We start from the raw sequence: 20,174 nt of genomic DNA, 5'->3' as shown, positions 1-20,174 counted from the left end.
GTGGCTCATCAAGAGGAAAATATTTTAGCTGGAGATCAATGGAAACACTAAATGGGAAATGTGTCATCAAGGGGTGAATTGTAATGGGAACCTGAATAATATTAGTAGGGATGATGCACTATTATCACCACAGCTTGTTCCTTACTCTATCCCTTTCCTCTCCTCTGGTGCTTCAAACACTTGATAGTTTGAACCATAAAAGAAAAGTCTAGGTTGTTAGACCTTCTTTTAACTTCAGATTGCCTATAGATTGCTTTCTTCAGTTCATAACTTGATGACTACATAAGAGAAGTTATATTTAATTTCAAGGCAACTAGGTGGTACAGTGGATCAAATGCTAGGGCTAGAGTCAGGAAAACCTTTCTTCATGAGTTCAAAACTGGCCTTTCCATATTTTAGAGAGCTCTAAACTTCTCTGGATTGCTTTCAGGGAAATATGGGAATATTAGTATGTGGCACCCCAAAGTGATAGTAAAGTCTTCCTTTAAAGCACTCAGGCTTAAACAGCAGAAAACATTAACATGTTTTATTTCACAGTAAAATATAGAAAATTGGATTTCATGATCTTTGAAGTCCCTTCCAGGTCCCATTCCTATGTTCACTTATCCTTTTGAGACTTTATGGAGCAATTGAAAGAATATTGAACTAAAATTCAGGAGATTTTTACACTTTTCCTTACTTGTGTAACCTTATGTAAAAAGTCCCTTCCTTCTCCTTCCTAAAAAGATAATGAAAGCTTTTAATTAGATGAATTGTTGTGGAATAATATTATAATTGTAGGTGATTGTTCTTTTGCAACACCTGAAACAGAATGATTCCAAACAATTCGTATCTTCTATGATTTTAGCCTGTGTATGGGATTATTTTGCTAACTTTAGCCATTATCAATAGTATCAACAATAGCAACAACTCACTTTTGGACCATTTTTTTTCTCCCCAACACAGATAAAACAGTCTCTTTCTTCATGAAGTTTACAAATGGGAGAGAAAGCACAAAAATATATAACAATAATGAAAAAAATTTAAGTTCAATGTGAGCCTTGGGGAAAGATCATTTTACTCATTGAGGAGCTAGAGACTTGATAATATTTGAATTATGCTGTAAAGTATGGGTAGGACTTCTACAGGCAAGTATATTGTGTTAAAGAAAACATTCTGGGCACATGAAAGAAAAGAAAACATGAAGTATATGGCTAGGATAGTCTGAAAAGGGAGGATAGAATAGGTTATGAAGGGTCCTGACATCCATGTATAGTTCATACTAATTATACTAATTATTTAATTATACTAATTACAGGTTTAAACAGAATGATATTTACATCTCTCCACAAGGCAAATTTATAAAGCAGTATGAAAAATACATGAATAGGGAAAGAGTGAGTATTATGATACTTATGTGCATGATCTTTTTAAAATTGAATCATTGAATTTAAGAATTTAATTCTATTTGACTGCAGTGGGGAAAATTTATTTGGTACTTTCCTCTTTCCTTGATTAAGATTTTATTTAGGGGCGGCTAGGTGGTGCAGTGGATAGAGCACTGGCCCTAGAGTCAGGAGTACCTGAGTTCAAATTTGACCTCAGATACTTAATAATTACCTAGCTATGTGGCCTTGGGCAAGCCACTTAACCCCATTGCCTTGCAAAAACCTAAAAAAAAAATTTTATTTAAATTTTGCGTTGATATTTATTAGTGAGCTAGATCTATAATTTTCTTTTTCAATGCTGTCTCCATTTGGTTTTGAAGTCCAGATTATTTGCTTCCTAAAACAAACTGGCCATCATGCCATCTTCTTGCATATTTAGAAATAATCTGTATAACAAAGTGGGAATTTATCCTTTGTAAATTTGAAAAAAATTTACCCATTAACTCATTTAGTTTGGGTGGTTTATGGGAGAGACTATTAATTTATGATTTGCTTTATTTATCTCTCTGAAATTGACCTCCCTATTATATCAATTTGTGTAATTTAATTTTTTAGTAACTATTCATTTTACCAAATCTCTAATTTATCAAATATATATATATATATGTTTATATACATACATACATATACATACATATATAATATATAAAACATGATGCTTACATTCAATCTATCTATAACTTTATTTTTAATAGAACATAGACTGTTCAATCTGGAACAACCTTTATGTATATCATTTAATTCAAGCTCCTCTTTATAAAGATAGATAAACTAATCGTAGAAAAGTAATTTGTTTAACGTCAGATAACACAGTATTTGGAAGTAGGTCCAAACTGGGAGTCATATGTTTTTCTCATCCTCCACGTCACCTACCTCTGGTGAAATATGCCCATGATTTGACCTTTGGTGGAGAAAATAGTTTTTAGAATAAAGAATAACCTTTGAAATAAACACTGCCTAGACTGGGCTAAACTCAAGCCACAACCACACACCTTCCATTAAAATCATAAATCCCATAAGGAGGCAGATGTTTTGACTCTAATAGAAGTTCTAATCTATTTAAAGAAAATTCTAGAGTCATAGTTCTTATTCCAGGGGGGTGCAACTGATGAGAGCACAGATATCATATAAAATATGGGGCAGCTAGGTGATGCTTGGATTCCAGAGGATAGGAGTTCGAACAGAGCCTCAGACACTTGATTCTATGTAGTTTTATGATGTTGGGCATGTCACTTAAGCCTGATTGCCTCACATCCATGACCATCCCCAGTTGTCCTGATTCATATCTGGCCACTGGACTCTAGAGGAGAAAGTGAGGCTGGTGACTTTAGCACAGTACCCCTCACTCAAATTCAGTTCATGGATTTGGCATGGCATCACCTCTCTGATGTCTTGGGCTTCTTTGAAAATTAAGGACGAACAGACAAAATATTTATAACTTTTTAAATTTATCTAGTTTTTTTTGTTCAATTATGACTGATTGGTCCATGGAGTTTTCTTGGCAAAGATACTGGAGTATTTTCCATTTCCATCTCCAGTGAATTAAGACAAACAGGAGTTGAAATTACTTACCCAGGGTCACACAACCAATAAGAATTGAAGACCACATTTGAACTCAGATTTTCCTGGTCCAGGACTCTCTCTACTGAGCAGTCTATATGTTGCTAATTCTTTCTGTCTTTGAGCATTCTTCAGTAAAGCCTATGATGACCATGAATATGCTTCATTGTGCCAGCTATATGGGATTATTGGAACCCAAGACCAAGATAAAATCAAGCCTGGAATAATTTACTAACACCCACCTCAGTGCTCTTTTCCACCACACCACATCTCCTAAATGACTTCTTCAAACTTTCAAAATGCTAATTGTAGCAAATGCATCTCTGTTCCACCCAATGTTACCTTTTTCCAAGATACCCCTGCAAAAGCAGATTAAATCTGTTTATATGTGTGAGGCCAGCCATCTCTTGATGTTGCTAAAAGTTGTCAAATCTGCATATCCTTAATTACAAAATTTGACCTCTCCACAGTGTGCTGTGACCCTTTATAGCTTCATTATAATGAAAGACTATAGCATTGTTCAGCAAATTGAAGCAATGTGTTTGGTCCACTGTCCAGGGAATACAGTGCTGCCCTTTTCCCTTTTCTTTCTGTCTTTTCCTAATGTTTAGTCACTTAAAAGAAAAAAACCTACCACAAAACGTTGTTGCAAGGGCCTTAGAGTCAGAGACCTACCATTCAAATCTCCCTGACTACAATAGATTCCTCTATGCCATAAAACAAGTACCTTATCTCCTAGGACTTCAATCTCTTTATCTGTGAAACTAGAAGGTTGGATGGCCCTTTCTGGCTCAAATGAATCAATGAGTGAACACCATCATTTTACCAAACAGGGAACTTGATTTCCAAAATCAAATGACTTGCCCACAGGAATAGAATAAGTCCTAGCATAATCAAAACCAGGGCTTCTTGGCACCTAATCTTGAACTCTCAAAAATCACAGAACAAGAAAGAACTTAAAAAATCACCTAGTCTCAGCTCACATCACAGAAAAGAATCTGAAGCCCATAAAGGACTCACCTCTTATTCACACCATGCCAGAACCAGAATTTAGAATGTAGGTTTCTAATACTTTCTGTTACAGTTTCTGGGACCCCTAGGACAAAAAAATCTAAAAAAGAAAAAAGAAAAGGACCTGAGAAATTTAGTCAAATTCCTTCATTTTATAGCAGAGAAAACTAAGAAGCAGAGAAGTTGGGAAACTTACCTGAATTAGGTCCTCTGAGTCCTAGGTGATAAACAGCAGCATTGTAAAATAAAGATAATCAAACTAGAGGCTTACAGGTTTCAAGTGGCCCCAAAAATTCCCAGGTTCAGTCTGAAACAGATTAAAATGCAATTAGTAAACATTTAACAAAATAATTAAAAATATAATACAACATAGATAATGTTAATTTGTGTTTCCTAAGTCACTATGAGGTTACAGGGACCCATTTCTATTTTAGTTGAACACTACTAATACATAAGCACTAAAGGAAATCAGGAAGACCTGAGTTCAAATACTACTTCAGACACTAACTTTGTAACATGGACAAATCACCTAACTTCTCCAGGCCCTAGTTTACTTATCTGCAAAATCAAGGGTATTAGACTTGATGGTCTTTAGGATCCCTTCCAATTATCTATCTATGAAATAATGACCTATGAATCTAAATCCAGGACTCTTTCCAATACACCAGACTACATCCAGTTATTTATTATATTATCTTACATTGGAAAATCATTTATTTACCTGACTGTGTCTGCCTTGTCTATTATCTACCCATCATTCTCATGTACTACCCACAACAATCTTGAACTCCACGTCCTGAGATCCTTGGTTCTAATACGTGATCCTACCTCAATTTCCAAAGGAATCAGGACTGTGCCATTTTTAGGTCATCTCCACATTTTTTGAGATGGGGTATATGTTCTCCACCCCCCCTTCTAGCTCCATTTTATGTGCTGTCTTCTTCAATAAAAATAAAAGCTCCTTGAGGGCGAAGACTATCTCGATTGCTTATATTTATATCCCCAGAATTTATCACAGAATCTAACACATATCTTGACCATTTAACAAAAATTCACTCTGCCAATCTATTACTTTTAAAACATTTTTAATAATCATGTGTATCCTCAAAAGAAGTTGTTAATCCTTTCACCTATAGTGCAGGATATAATATTTTTTTAAAAGTCTGCATAATATGGACAGAGCTTATTCAGTTTCCTCTGTGTTATATAGTTTCCCTTCCCCTATGGTGTAGGCAGACAGGAGAAATGAAGAGATTGTATTTGAACTCAAACCCTATCATGAATTTCCTGAATTTTCCAGCTCACAAAGGGTAGACAAAGGAGTCAGACACATGTAGCCAAGAGCCCCCCCTTCATCCTTCTCTGCCCTCCCCACCCCCTACTGCCCCTTAACAACCTTCACGGGCTGCTTCACAGATGCTCTAGTCAAGCAGTAATAGATGAGGTGATCTGTTCAAAAATACACCAGGAAACTAATTTCAGATCCTAATATTTGAGCCTTGCAGCTGCCAAGCACATCTGGATATGGACAATGCAGCTCACGTTAGTACCAGAGACAGGAAAAAGGGCCTGAAGCCCCTTGGCAAAAACAAAAGGGGTGGGAGGGAGAAAAGGAATTGGCATATTGCCAAGATGTAAAGGAACTGGCCTGCTTGTGCCAAGTTTCTCTGAAATTAAGATGCTTTTTATAAAAATGGTTTTGTTCCCCAGAATCTACAGCATGTGCTGGGAACACAGTGGCAGACCTATCGGATGTAAATTAGAGGTAAGAAACTGAGTTTTGGTCTATTTTCTTTCTTGGATTTGGGTCTGATTATTTCTTTCCCAACCATTCCATTCTTTTCTGCCTCTGATCCTTTTTATGCAGCTCTTAAAAAAAACAAAGATTTGTCCCATGGGTGAATACAGCAACCTCAACTCTGCACCTCTGGAATCCTCCATACCCTGATTTTACCACCTCCCCCCCCCAACCCCAGGTCCTCCTCACCTCTATTTGGACTATTTTAATAGCCTCTAAAATGGTCTTTCTAAATCAAGCTACTCCTGCTCATGAATCCATCTGTTATACTATTACCAAAATAATCTTCTTAATGTACAAAAGTGACCTAATAAAAATTTCACTTTCACATGAAAAAAAAATAGCTCCCTACCACCTATGTAGTAAAATATAATCTTCTCAGCTTGGCATTCAAGATCTTCTATATTCTAGCTCCATATTACCTTACATCTATTTTACTTAACTCCTTTGTATTCCATCCAAATTTGACTATTTACTAATCCCATCTTGTATGTGTTTAGAAATGCACAAGTCTGGGACTAATGTGCTGGCACATTATGGTATGAGCATTATCCCTAGTCCTTTCCCTTGAGGCAAGGGAGACGAGGAAGAAGTATGTGAATTCCAATCCCAGGGCTTACAGGCTACTGGGACTCACTTTCCAGAACATGTTAGCCTGTCCCCATGTATTAAATGTATTTTCTAGACATATCCTTCTTCAAAGCTCAAGTCAGGTACCACCTCCCATGAAGACCTTAGTCCTCCAGAATACTTTGAATATTTTTTGTCCTTTTCATAACCTACATCAATAATATCAAATAGAAATGAATCCCTGCTTGCTGCATATTGATTTTAAAAAAACACAAATTAGCAATTATCTATGCCATGCTATAGTTTTATTTATTTTATTAAATTAGTGACCCATTGGTGGGCCCATTTAGTCTGACATCTCTGTTCTACATTGTATTATACTCTTCTGTGTATAGTATTTTTTTAATTTTACTTGAGGGTGGGGACTTTAGGGGCATTTACTTAAGCTCCTTGAGGGTAGGCCCGGGTAAAACTGCACCTGGGCAAATTTAGTTATAGGGAGAAAATGGCAGCACAAATGACATGAGTTCAAATCCATACTCAGTCATTTACTAGATTTGTTACCTTTGACATGTCATTTAACCTCAGTTTCCTTCTTTCCTCAACTGCAAAATGGGAATATTAATAGAACCTGCTTCCCAGAGTTGTCATAAGAATCAAATGAGAAAATAATTGTAAAGTGCTATATAATTGCTAGCTTTTTATCTTCATCATCATCATCATTAATAGTTCAGGGGATGGAATATGATGAAACAAAGAACAGTCTAATTGAAAATGAAGCCATGTCTACATTCCCCCAGAGGATGTTCCCCAGGACTCTGGAGAATATCAAGTAAGGTCACCACGGTAACAACAACCAGGAAGAAGTCCAAGAGCCCTAAGAACCAATTTCCCACATGCCAATTATAGCTTTATGGATGTAATTTTTTTTTATTTTTGTAATCCCAGTACCTGGAATAGGCCCATGCTAGATCCTAAATAAAGAATTGTTAAAATGGACTAAATTGAACTGAATTGAGTTGAGTTCAAGTGAGTTGAATTGAATTAAATTGAACTGAACTGAAATGAAATTAATTCTGATGGGGGAAAAATGTCATTAAACCATTAATTGAGGCAATTCCTTGCACTGTATTCTTCTTCAAGGGATAGAGAGGCTATAGAAAATAGATTGGCAAGAAAAGAATGACTTGTTATCTTATAGGTATAATGAACAACAGACACTACTACTTATTTTAAATTATCTCATAATGCCAAAAGTATTTCTTCCTTCCTCTCTCTCCTATTGACTCCCTAGTTGTTGACCTACAGCTGCTCTTTCCCTGCCCCTTCCTCTTTCATCAAGTCCCCTTTCTTTCTGGTTTTTCTTTCTCTTGTTGGAACTTTGTCCAATGTCCCCCTTAGTCTCCCTGTCTCCTCTTCTTTTACAAATTCCTAATTCATTTGGCCTTTCTGAGAATAACTGGAGGGTAAACTCTTTGCAATGCAATGATATCTGATAAAACAATGTCAACCAAAGTTGGAGAACAAAAATTGAATAAGATATTGTGGTATAGTAAAAAGAGACCTGAACCTGAAGTCATGGGACTAGAATGGAATCCCAGTCTTGCCTTTTTGTGACCTTGGAAAGATACTTTACCTCTCTAAGACTCAGTTACCTCACCTGTAAAGCAAGTTTAGACCAGATGGCTTCAAGGGGCACTTCCAGCTCAACAATGGTCTTAAATTCTAAATCAAAAAATGATCTTAAATTATTATTCACTTTTCTGCCCATTAAAAGAAAATTATTGAAAGTGATCTGTTGTGGGGGAGGGGAGGCAGAGCCAAGATGCTGATGTGATGACAGGAATTCCTGGAAACATCCCCTAAAATACTCCAAAGGCCATCAAATTATGACCAGCCAAAATTTAGAGGGGCAGAACCCACAGAAAGACTGGGGGACACAACTTATTAGTCCAAGACAACTTTGAAAATCTGCAGGAAAGGTCTGTTTCACAAGAACTGGGACTGGAAAGAGCCACAGTGCAGCCACGCTGCAAAGCAGCTGGACCAGAGCCAACCTGCTCCATCCTTCCAGGAAAAGCTCACAGGGTGCCTGGGTCCATGGCAGAGGAGGCAGTTTCCAGACCTCTTGGCCCAGGGATCACTGGAGACAACTTGAAGAGATGGTGAAAGAACTCTACAGCACTAGAGTGAGCGCAGAGCCCTAGCCAGTGCCAGCCTCAGAACAGCCCTGTGGTGGGAACCTGTGATGGCTTCCAGAGAACACAGCCCACAGATGGTAAGGGGGTCAGGGAAGACAGCAGACTATCATGGCAGCATCCCCCTCACAGCTCCAGGGCAGAGGGGAGGGTATGTGGATGACCACAGACCAGAGCACAAACAAGAGAGCAGTCAAAGCTTCTCATAAGACCTTGGAAGAATGAAGGTCCTTGTGGGGTGTCCCAAAAAATCCCAAAATTTTGGAAGTGTGGTATATCAGTCATAGGCTGAGGAAATGATCAAACAACAAAAAAAGGAGAATCAGACCAAAGAAAATTACTTTGGTCCCATGGAGGATCAAAATACACACTCAGAAGATGACAAAGTCAAAGCTTCTGTATCCAAAGCCTCCAATCAAAATAGGAAATGGGCTCAATCAATAGAAGAGCTCAAAAAAGACTTTGAAAAACAAGTAAGGGAGGTAGAGAAAAAATCTGGGTGAGAAATGAGAGCAATGTTGGTAAATCATGAAAACCATGTCAGCAGCTTAGTGAAAGAAATACAAAAAAAATACTGAAGGAAATAACATATTAAAAACAAATTTAGGTCAAATGGAAAAAGCAACTCAAAAGGCAAATGAGGAGAATGCCTTACAAAGCAGAATTGATCAGCTAGAAAAGGAAATTTAAAAAGCTCTCTGAAGAAAATAACTCCTTCAAATGTAAAATGGAGCTAAAGAAGCTGATAACTGTGAGAAATCAAGAAACAATAAAATAATACTAAAAGAATGAAAAATTAGAAAAAAATGTGAAAAATCTCATTGGAAAAAGAACTGACTTAGAAAACAGATCCAGGAAAGATAAGCTAAAAAAATTATTGAACTACCTGAAAGTCATGGTCAGGAAAAGAGCCTAGGCTTCATCTTTCAAGAAATGATCCAGCAAAATTGCCCTGAAATCCTAGAAGTGGAGGGTAAAATAGAAATTGAGGGAATCCACTGATCACCTCCTGAAAGAGATCCCAAAAGAAAAACTCCCAGAAACATAGTAAAATTCCAGAACTCCCAAGTCAAAGAGAAAATACTAAAAGCTTCCAGAATGAAATAATCCAACTACCATGGCTTTACAGTCAGGATTACACAGGATTTAGCAGCATCTACATAAGGGCTCATATGGCTTGAAATACAATATTCTGGAAGGCAAAAGAGCTTGGATTACAACTAAAGATCAACTACCCAGCAAAACTAAACATCCTCTTTCATGTAAAAGATTAACATTTAATGAAACAGGGGACTTTCACAGTTTCTTGTTGAAATGACCAGAGTTGAACACAAAATTTGATATCTAAATCAGGTGAAGCATAGAGAGGGTGGATGAGAAGGTCTACTTATAAGGAATTTAATGATGTTAAACTGTGTATATTCCTGCATGGGAATAATATACTGATAACTCATTTGAACCTTCTCATTTATAAGAAAAGTTAGAAGGAGTATATATCAACAAGGCCCAGAAGGGAGTTGAAAATAATGGTATAATATAGTATAAAGATGGAGTCAGTGGGTAATAAAGGAAACTGCTGGAAGGAAGGGAAAGAAGACGTAGAATGGGCAAAGATATTTCACATAAAAGAGACAAGAAAAAGCTTTTGCAACAGAGTAGAAAGGGGAAGGTGAAAGGGAATGAGTGAGCCTTCATTCTCATCAGAAACGGCTCAGTGAAGAATTAACATATACACTCAATAGGATATAGAAATCTATCTTACCCTAGAGGAAAATTAGAGGAAAGGGATGGGATTGGGGACAGGAAAGGGGGGCGGAATAGGTGATAGAAGAGAGGGAAGATCATGGGAGAGAGTCTTCAGATACAACACACTTGAACATAGACATGGTGGAAGAAGAGAGAGAGAGAGAGAGAGAGAGAGAGAGAGAGAGAGAGGATAGAATAAACGGAAGTAAGAAGACATAGAATGGAGGGAAATTCAACTAATAATAGTGAGTGTGGAAAAGAGATATTGAAGCAACTTCTCTGATGGATTTAGGATAAAGCAGGAAACTCACCCCAGAGATGGAGCCAATGGAATCTGAACACAGACTGAAGTACACTTTTTTTCCCTCTTACTTCATTTCTCTTGAGGTTTCTCTATTCTTTTTAGGGGGAGGGGGGACTTATGTTTATTTTTATAAGATTATTGTAATAATATGAAAATAAATAAATCATAGGAAAAATGTCTTTCAGCTCAATATTACTGCAGATTTTTCTCTGTAAATTGGCTAATCAATATACATATAATCCATCTCTCTCTCACAATTCTACCTCCCACAACCACACCCCACAATAAAAAAACTTTCATCATAAATATCTTTGCATGGTCCAGCAAAACCAATTTCCACATTAGCCATATAGCTTTATGCATTTAAACTTCATCATCTCTGGAGCGGGAGGCAAATGCTTTATTTAATGAGCAATCTTCTGGACTCATGTTTATGGTTCTAAATGATCAGAATTCTAAAGTCTTACAAAGTTGTTCTTCTCCATAATGTCAGTGTATAAGGTAATCTACTTCTGTTCACTTCACTCTGTATGTTAGCTGAGTGGCTGTTCCAGTTTGCTCTGAATTTCTAATGGCATAGTGGTATTCCATTAGATTCATATACCATAATTTGTTTACCATTCCCCAAGAGATAGGGACCATATTCAGTTTTCAATTTTTGGCAGAAGAAGTAGCAGCCATCATCATCATCAGCCTCATCAACCTAAAGGTAGACTAGAACTAATAGCTGGTGAACCTTACTCTCCTCAGAATTGACTCAAAGAGAATTTAACACACACACTCAATTGATAATGGTATAATATAGTATAAAGATGGAGTCAGTGGGTGATAAAGGAAACTACTGGAAGGAAGGGAAAGAAGACATAGAATGGGTTGAGTATGGAAATCTACCTCAGCCTATAGGAAAGCTGCATGGGAAGGGCTGCATGGGACAGCTGGAAGAGAGGGGTTTGGGAGCTTGTGTTGATAGAAAGAAGGATGGAGTAGGGGAGGTAAAAAAAGAAGTAAAATGCTTGAGCCTTAACAGGATGAGAGGAGAGAGAGAGAAGGATGAATACATAGAAAAAGAGGATGGAGGGAAAAACATAGTAGTAGTAATCATAACTGAAAAAAAATAATGCAAGTGTCTCTGATAAAGACTTCATTTCTCAAATATATAGAGAACTAAGTCAAATTTATAAAAATAAGTGCCATTAATTAATTGATAAATTATCAAAGAATATGAATAGTTCATTTTCAGATCAAGTAATCAAAGTTATTTGTAGTCATATCAAAAAAATGCTCTGTTACTATTGATAATAGAAATACAAATTGAAACAACTCTGAGAAACTACCCCACATCTATCAGATGGAAAAGGAAAATGACAGAGGATATAGAAAAACTGAGACCATGAATGCACTGTAAATGAAGCTGTATGCTGATTCAGCCATTCTGTGGAAAAAATTTAGAACTGTACCTAAAAGTCTATAAATCCATGTATACTCTTTGACCAGGCAATACCATCACCAGGTTTGTACCCAAAAAAAGATTTAAAAAAAAACAAAGGAAAGGGACCTATTTGAATAAAAATGGCAGTTCTTTTTGTGGTGACAAAGTGCTGGAAATTGAGGGGATGTCCATTATTTGAGAAATGACTGAACAAGATGTCATATATGATTGTGATATAATGTGATGTAATGTAATGCTATAAGAACTGAAAATAGGACATTCTCATAAAAACTTGGACAGACTTACATGAAGTGATGCAAAGTGAAATGAGCAGAACCAGGAGAATATTACACACAGTGACAGCAATTATGTATGATTATCAACTGTGAGTGATTTAGCTATCCTCAACAAAAAAAAATGATTCCGAATTCCGAATTCCATAATTTCAAAAGACTTAAGATGAAACATGCTATCCATCTCCAGAGAAAGAACTAACGAAGTCTGAATGCACATCAAAGCATTCTCCAATTTTGGAGAATTATCTTAATATTTAATTATTTAACAAATTATTTTGATAGATAGCACTTGATCTAAAAAAACCTACCAGTTAATATCCCTTAACCATTTATTAATTGGGAGTTCCCTCTGACCACTATATCTAAGAGGCAGATTGAATAGTAAAAGGAAGCTTGGGAGGCAGCCTGGCATACTAAACAAAAGATTGACCTTGGATCCATGAGTCCAGAAGTCAACTCTTTCTTCAAAGAACTGATTAATTTTCATTTTTATTCTATTGCGATCAAGAAAGTGCATGCTTAAAAGTTTTATTTTTCTTTCTTGAAATATGAAATCTTATTCCACAGCATAATAATTCAACAAACCATGACACTACAGTCAGGATTACACAGGATTTGACAGCATCTACATTAAGGGCTCATAGGACTTGGAATATCATATTCCAGAAAGCAAAAGGGTTTGGTTTACAACTGAGAATCGACTACCCAGCAAAACTGAACATCCTCTTTCAGATTAAAGATAGACTTTCAATGAAACAAGGGACTTTAAACTTTCCTGTTGAAATGATCAGAGGTGAACAGTAAGTTTGATCTCCAAGTACAGGACTCAGGTGGATCATAGAAAGGGTGGAAAAAAAGGGCAAATTATGAGGGATTTAATAATGCTGAATCACCTGTATTCCTGCATGGTGAAGAAGATACTGATAATACTCATATGAACCTTCTCATGGATTAGAGCAGTTAGAAGGAGTGTATGTGTGTGTGTGTGTGTGTGTGTGTGTGTGTGTGTGTATGTATGTATGTATAGACAAGGCACAGGAGGGAATTGAATATCATGGTATTTACAGTATAAAGATGAAATCAGTGGGTGATAAAGGAAAGTACTGGGAGGAAGGGAAAGGAAAGGTAGAATGGGTTAAGATATTTTACATAAAAGAGTCAAGAAAAAGCTTTTGCAATAGAGTAGAAGGGGGGAGGTAAGGGGGAGTGAATGAGCCTTCATTCTCACTAGAATGGCTTAGAGAGGAAATAACATACACACTTAATCGGTTATAGAAATCTCTCTTAACCTAGAGAAAAATGAGAGGAAAGGGATAAGGAGAAGAGAGATGAGGGAGGGGAGGTGATAGGAGAGGGAAGATTGTAGGAGAGGGTAGTCAGATACAACACACTTTTGAGCAGGGACAGGATTGAAAGGAGAGAGAGAATAGAATAAATGACAGTGGGAAGGAATAAAATAGAGGGAAATATAGCGCTAGTGATAGCAATTATGGAAAAAGATATTGGAGCAACTTCTCTGGTGGATTTATGATAAAGAAGGCAACTCATCTCAGAGATAGAGCTGATGGAATCTGAACACAGACTTTTTTTTCCTCTCACTTTACATCTCTATCTTTTTTGGAGGGAATGAGGTTTATGTTTACTTTCACAACAAGATTATTGTAATAATATAAAATAAATAAACAAAAAGATAGAAAGAAGTAATCTGTTCCTGGACTTCCAGAGGGAGAATCAAGATGACAGAATAGAGGAAGTACTACAGCTGAGCTCTCCCAAAAAAACCATTCCAAACAACTTTAAAACAACACTTCAAACCAAATTCTGGGCCAGCAAAGTCAATAAATGTTCAGGATAAGAAACTGTTACAGTCCAAGACAACTAAGGAGGTCAAAAGGAGATATCTGTGAAAGCAGTCCACATAGAGGCAATACCTGGTGTGACTTGGTAATGGCAATAGCAACAGTAGCAATCTCAGGAACACTCAAATGAGAGATGGGCATAAGACCACAGAGTGTGTGGGAGCTCCATTGCCTATATCCTCTTCTTGGGCATAATTCAAAGGTGGAGAAGAACACTTCTGCTCATAAAGGAGCAGAGAACTTGAGAACAGTATCAAAGAATAGTTCCAAGGAAACAGGTATCACTTGTGATACCAAAGGCACAGGAACCCTGTGCCTTATTTCTGGTCCCAAGAAAAGAAGGACTCTGAAAAGCATTATCAATTATAATCCCAAGGGATCTAGGACTTTTCCTGAGTAAGGATCAGAGTACAGAGCAGAAAAGCAGTAACCACACCTCTCCCTGGATCACACCACTTTGGAAGCACTAGAAACTTACAACTCTCAGACCCAGTTCTGAAAACAGCAATACAAAAAAGACTGAAGTGTGGAACACTGCCCTTCCTCTCCTACAATCCCCAACAGGAAAGGAGTCCAATATTAATATAAAGTTCAAAGTCAAGAAATAGGGTAGGGAAAAAATGAGCAAACAAAATCCACCATCACAACAACCACAAAAAAACTGTCCATAATAATCTTCTATAATGGCAGACAAGATCAAGACACAAACTCAAAAAAACAAGATGCCAGACAAAATAGCTAATATGCAAAACCTTAGAGGATATATGTAAATTGAAAATAAGCTCAACAAGAATTTCTGAAAGAATTAAAAAATTATTTTCTTGATCAAATAAGAATAAGAGGAAAAATTAGGTCAAGGAATGAGAATGAAGGAAGAAATGTATAAAAGTTATATGTTCCTATAAAAATATCATTATTCTTTGATGGAAAACATATATTGTCCTTAAAGGACTATGACTCTCAGTTGCCATTTCTTCAGAGAAGCATAAAAATAAGATTCTCTTTTTTTGAAATGTTGCAAAGCAGCCATACTAGATTTCCAATGTCAAATTGTTATTTTTCAGTTATTTCCATTATGCCTTTCAACCTCAAGTTTTATGAATCTGCAAATTGATGGTTAAGTAATTTTGAAAATCCTTTTTTCTCTTAAGTCTCAGTTTTTCCATATACAAATGGAAGGTTTTTGAAGATGAATTTATTGATTTCCTAAGGTACCTTGAAGTCTTTTGACAAAGATTCAAAATAAAATTGGTTATGTGTTTAAATAATGCAGCTATAGACAATTAAATGGCAGTTAGATAACAGAGTGAATAGTCAAGAAGATCTGAGTTCAAATCTGGTCTCAAATACTCACTAGTTGAGTGATCCTGGGCAAGTCACTTAACCCTGTTTGCCTCAGTTTTCTTATCTATAAACCAGAGAAGGAAATGGCAAACTACTCCAGTATCTTTGTCATGAAAACCCCCAAAAAGGATCACAAAATAATGAACATGATTTTAAAAATGATTAAGCAACAGCAAGAAATATAATTTGCCTTAAATCAAAGGCTCATTTTGCAATTATTATTTTATGTAATCCTCACAGCACCCTATGAGACAGATACTTTTATTATCATTATTTTACAGATAAGAAAACTGATTCAAAAAGAGATTATGTGATTTGTCAAAGGTCAAATAGCTAGTAATCATCTGGGGTCATGTTTGACTCTAGGCCTAGAATACTATTCATTGTGTCACCTAGTTGCCATGGCGGGGGTATGCAACCCACCCCCCAAAACATTAAAGAATCCTACTATAAATGAAAACTAGACTCTGGACTTGTAAAATTATACCAGGAACATGTTGATATAGTGTGATGGAAATGGGAAATCAGTTTGCTTTTGATTTAACACAGACATAGAAACTATAATCCCTCCCAATATTCCCCTTAGGTGTCAAAAAACTTTGTAAGTAATAGCATACATACATTTTAGTCCTATTTATTTATCTCAAATATGTGGATAATTGCTAGTGTCAAATTCTGCAGTGAAGCAAACAGTGCCATACCAATGTGAGATGGAAGGAAGAAAAATTAGAACAAAATAAGAACAAACACACTTTTAATTCCTAAGTCAATCTTAACTCTCATAGGAAAGTGATATCCAATCAATCTCAAATAGCATTCAGGGTTACTACTCACTGCAATTGTAGGAGATAGTCAATAATTACCTAGAACCATAACTAGGGTGGAACCAAGTTATTTTTCCTAGGCAAAATCACAGGGATAGTAAATTTCTACAAAACCAAGGCAGAAATTAAGGAAATTCCAAGTTACTAGATAATCTTATCTGAATTAGGAGCAGTTGAGAATTGGGTCCACTAGAGATATATTCCTCAGGACTATCACCAAGCCTGGATGTTGGACAGTTCCCAGGCATCTCAAGGACAAGTCCTAAATAAAGATATCCATGACTTTCTGTCCAAGGAAAGTGAATTAATACAGGCCTCACTTCTCTAGAGATGGGCCATACTCCCTCTGTATCTCATTCTGGTCTAGAAAAGGGGTAATTCAAGGTTCTAGGTATGTCTTTTAATGCTGATGTTTTCTTTGAGAGGAAGCATTTTCTGTGTCTCTCAGTACATCAGCACATATAACTTAAGGACCTCTAGACCTGTCATCTGGCCACTAAAGTACCCATAAGGGTTCTGGGCCTTTACATACATCCCTTTCTCATGTCTAAGCATTTTCATTGACTGTCAGGGAAATTTCTTTCTCCTTACCTACTCCTCCTGGCTTCCTCTAAGTCTCAAAATTCCATCTTCTGTAAGAAGTTTTTCCTGAAAATGGAAAATAGTATGGCAAAAGCCAAGCATAGATCCACATCTCATACCCTCTACAAAAATAAGGTCAAAATGGATACAGGATTTAGACACAAAGGGTGATACCATAGACCAATTAAGAGAACAAGAAATATTCTATCTTTCAGATCTATGGAGAGGTGAGAAATTTATGACTAAATAAATAATCTGATAAAGGTCTCATTTCTAAAATGGGGCAAATAGGTGGCACAGTGATAGAGTACTAGTCTTGGAGTCAGGAGTTCAGATTCAACCTCAGGCACTTAACACTTACTAGCTATGTGACCTTAGGCAAGTCACTTAACCCCAACTATCCCACATCCAGGGCCACCTCCAGTAGTCCTGATTCATATCTGGCCACTAGATCCAGTTGGCTCTGGAGGAGAAAGTGAGGTTGGTGACTTAGCACAGCACCCCCCCTCACTTAAATCCAATTCATGTGCTTGTCATGGCATCACCTCCCTGATGTCATAGTCTTCTTAAAGAATGAAGGGCAAAACATCATCATCATTTCTAAAATATATGAAAAATTAAATCAAATTTATAAAATTACAAGTCATTCCCCAATTAATAAATGGTCAAAGGATATAAAAGGCAGTTTTCAGATGAAAAAATGAGTTATTTCTAGTTATATGGAAAATGCTCCAAATCATAATGCCAAGATTAGAGAAATGCAAATTCAAACATCTATGAAGTATCACCTCACACCTATCAGATTGGCTAGATGACAAACAAAGAAAATGTCGGCGAGGTTGTGGGAATATTGGGATATTGATGCATTGTTGGTAGAGTTGTGAACTAACCCAACCATTCTGGAGACGATCTGGAACTATGACCAAAGAGCAATAAAACTATTCTAGGTCTATATCCCATAAAAATCATAAATAATGGGAAAAGTCTCACAGTTAAAAAATATTTATAGCCCCTCTTTTTGTAGTGTCAGAGAATTGAAAATTGAGAGGATACCCGTCAATTTGGGAATGACTGAATAAGTTATGGTATTTGAATATTATGGAGTACTATTGCTCTGTAAGAAACATGAGTGGTTGGACTTTAAAGAAACTTGGAAGGACTTGCATGAACTGATGCTGAGTGAAGTTAGCAGAACCAAGACAACACTGTACAATTTACAATAATATTGTGAGCTGACCCATTATGATGGATGGAACTCTTTTCAGCAGTTCAGAGATCAAGGTCAATCCTGAGGAATCTGCTATGGATAATGCCATCCACATGCAGAAGTAAAAGCTATGGAGTCTGAAGGCGGAGGAAAGCATACCTTGTTCACTATTCTAAAATTTCTTTTACGTTTTTCCTTTCTTTCTCATGTTTTTTCCCTTTCCCTTAGTTCTAATTTCTTTCGTAGGATGACTAATATGGAAACATGATATACAGGACTGTACATATACAACTCTTACCAGATTGTTCACTGCCTTGGGGATAGAGGAGGGGAGGGAGGGTGGAAGAAAAAAGTGGAAGTCATAAATTTGCAAATTGATGAATGCTGAAAAACTACCTTTGCATGTAATTGGAAAAATAAAATAAAATTTCAATTGAACAAAAAGAAGCTATTCCTTCCTTAATTTTCATGCTTTCCCTTTGCTATTATCCTCAATTTGTCTTTTAGAAGTCTTATTAGTGCATAGTTGTTTGTTAGCTCCTTAAGAAAAGGGACTGTCTTTGTCTTGCTTTGTATTTCAACACTTAGTATAGAATCTGGCAAATAGTAGGTATTTCAAAATTGTTTGTTGATGTGCTCACCTATAGCTGAATTTTAATTTTTTGCTCTGTCCCCCAACTAGAACATGAGCTACATGGGAACAGGGTCTGACTATAGGGATTAACTAGTTTTTAAAATGTCTAACCTTAGCATTTAGTACATTAAATAAATTTATTTTTATTCATTTATTCATTCCCTAAGAAGAGGATCGGGAAAGCTCCTGAGCAGTCTGGATACAAGCAAGGAGGTAGTCCTCCTACCATCCTGCTACTAAGAAGAAGGGGGGTTGATCAGAGACAATTAATTAACTGATTTTCTCCCAGTTTGGATGATAGAATTAAGAAGAAAAAGTAAGGGGCAGCTAGGTGGCACAGTGGATAGAGCACTGGTCCTGGAGTTAGGATGACCTAAGTTCAAATCAAGTCTCAGACACTTAATAATTACCTAACTGTGTGGTCACTTAATTCCATTGCCTTGCAAAAAAAACACTAAAAAAAAAAAAAATAAAGGGACAGTAACTAGAGTTTCCAGAGACAGTGTGAAAGTTTTTAAGGAGCGACAAAAATTTGCACAATCTGAAGATAGTTAACCATTGTTTGCCTGAAGAATCAATTAAACCTTTGGCAACCCTTTATAAAGAAAAACAGACCCTCTGAAGTTCATCTACTCCATATTTATCACCAAGAAAATACTCTACACTGAATTCAGTACCTTTCTCTCAGTCTTTTCATCCCAATTTTATATTAGGGCATTTTAATATATATTCTGATACTTCCTTAAATGTCTTATTTTCCCAGCAATTTACAATATCCCAAGATGCACTCAGTTACACATCCTAGATTTTTGTCACCAGCAAGTGTTTCATTTATCTCTATTTCTTACAACCCCTAAGCCTCTCCTTCCTCCTCATTTTGACGTCAGATCCCTCCACCCAGTCTTTCCTAGGTTATCACTCTGGGATCAGCTACATTTCCCCTATCTCAATCCCTTGAAAAGTCAATTATTCTCTTCACTCTCCTCCTTTTTCATGTCCCTAGTCTCCTTATTATACTGCCAATTATTTTTTGCCAACCTCTAACTTTGAAATGCCCCACCATCCATAGTCTTAGACTTTTATTCATGTGCTGCTGAATGAAATTGGGGAAAATCTTGTAACCAAGTTGATGGGATCTACTAAAAACTCATGCTATAATAATCTCAACCAGGCCTTCACTGCAGCAAGGAAATGCTTTCACACTTCCTAAATGATTCAGTATCACATTCATCACAGCAGCATTTGCATAGTTTTTCAACCCTCATTAAGCCTCTCATAGCATGTCTTTCCATCAACCTCTCAGTTAAAAAGCTTCCCTCATACTGTATTGAAAACCAACAGCAACATCAATTTCTTCCCTACTCTTCATCTCACATCACTTTGTT

The 20,174-nt window shown here is 36.6% G+C and overlaps 1 protein-coding gene across 4 annotated transcripts in view; it reads right to left on the bottom strand.

Annotated features, from left to right (window-relative positions):
- SPOCK1 (SPARC (osteonectin), cwcv and kazal like domains proteoglycan 1) overlaps nt 1–20,174 on the bottom strand; it is a 1,031,033-nt gene that overhangs the window by 850,746 nt on the left and 160,113 nt on the right. For 3 of the 4 annotated variants that reach the window (XM_074213490.1, XM_074213492.1, XM_074213493.1), the window contains 2 exons: nt 4,195–4,305; nt 4,008–4,098 (listed from right to left, as the gene is read on the bottom strand). The gene's annotated coding sequence lies outside the window, so the exon portion shown is untranslated. The remainder of the gene's footprint in view (nt 1–4,007; nt 4,099–4,194; nt 4,306–20,174) is intronic. The other variant, XM_074213491.1, reaches the window with a different exon arrangement.

This window comes from Macrotis lagotis, chromosome 1 (genome assembly GCF_037893015.1).
Source record: "Macrotis lagotis isolate mMagLag1 chromosome 1, bilby.v1.9.chrom.fasta, whole genome shotgun sequence".
Classification (NCBI taxonomy): domain Eukaryota; kingdom Metazoa; phylum Chordata; class Mammalia; order Peramelemorphia; family Peramelidae; genus Macrotis; species Macrotis lagotis.
Note: the sequence above shows the minus strand (reverse complement) of the source record. Positions and strands in the feature narration are given on the sequence as shown.